A 1,677-nucleotide genomic window follows, 5' to 3' on the forward strand; every position below is an offset into this window, starting at 1 on the left:
TATATATATATATATATATATTTGTATATATATGTGAATTTATATGCATATATTAATTTAAATATATGTAGATGAATATTTGGATATTTAATAATATTTTTGAATGATGAGTCAGCAGTTTTTTGCTGAGTAACAGTTTTTTTTGCTGAGTCAGCAGTTTTTTGCTGAGTCAGCAGTTGTGTTTGTTTGATTTAGAAAAAATTTAAAAGTCTGGGTATTTATGTGGGAGTTTTTAAAAGTTCAGGTATTTATATGATAATTTTATAGTTCGGATATTTATTTGAGATTTTTGTAAAAGTTCGGGTATTTTTATGTGATTATCCCTTCTTAAAACTTAAAACTTCGATGATATTGATCCAAAGATTATTTTAGAAATTATATTGATGTATTTTTCAATTTTAAAAATTATAATTATATATGTTGTAAGTTCGGCAATATATTTTTCAAACAAGCAGTTAGTTTTCATAATTTTATGTGTTTAGGATTTTTTTATGGGTGAAATAAATAGACATTATATCAAAAATACGTTCTCTCTGTTTTGACTTTAATACATACATTTTTTTCATCTTTAATTCTGTGATCTATATAACCATAAATATAATCTGGTCATATTTTGATTTTTTTAATCATAACGTTAAATTTATACTGATCATACTAATTTATTATATTTATTTCTCGTCTATTTTACTCATCAGAGATTAATAGGCAGTCAAAATAGCTTATAGTTTTGATAATGACCTGAATAAATATATGTGCATTATATTAACCCGGATTTTTGTGCTAGTAAAAAACTAAAAAAGCGGTTGAACGGGGTTTATTACTTAAATAGTCCAGATGTGTCACAAGAATTTCTTCTGTACACAACCAAAAAATACCTGAAAAAAACGTTGCAGTTTGTACCCTACTTTTTATGACAAAAGACCTAAATACTCATTTAATGAAATGTTTCGTTTTGATTGAAAAAGAAATGAAATGTTTTTTCGCTTGAAAATCTGATATTAAAAACGTGTGAATATTAAATATTGAGATAAATTAAATGTGCTTCTCTCTCATCTCTCTCCCTGTTTCATCCCGATCGTGCGCATTTCCGTCCGCCATTGAAGCTCTGTCGGAGCTTTAAATCAAGCTTGTGATCAGTTTTTTTTTTGTGCTTTCGAAACTAAATCTCCTATACAGGTATAATGAGAGTAAAACCCAAGCATTTTAGTTTATTATTGTGCCTTAAATTCTGTTCTAGGGTTTCATTTAAATGTCTGAAATTTTTGGGTTGTTGATGAGAATGACAAATTTTGGTTCATTTGACAGGATTATGGATGGTTTTGAAGATTGTTATACATGTATTTGTATTCGGTATGGTAGTTTTTGGGGAAAAAATGATGATGGATTATTTGAATGGAAGGGAAGTGATGATTGTTCGAAGACAATATGCATTTTTAACAAAGCAAGCGAAGTAACACACGAGGAACTTGTCGGAACTGTCTGTGTCCAGCTAACCGTTGATTTAGGAAAGACGAAACTGAGTTTTGTTCCAATTGTAATGGATGGAAACCGTCCGGAATATATAGTCGATGACATGGGAGTGAAATCTTTCCTATTTAGCAAAATTAATGGACGGCGAGGATGGTTATACGTAGAGCGAAAGGATGATGATGGAGTTGAGCTAGAAACGTGTGTTTG

Source organism: Tarenaya hassleriana, unplaced genomic scaffold (genome assembly GCF_000463585.1).
Source record: "Tarenaya hassleriana unplaced genomic scaffold, ASM46358v1 Cleome130, whole genome shotgun sequence".
In the NCBI taxonomy this organism is placed as follows: Eukaryota; Viridiplantae; Streptophyta; class Magnoliopsida; order Brassicales; family Cleomaceae; genus Tarenaya; species Tarenaya hassleriana.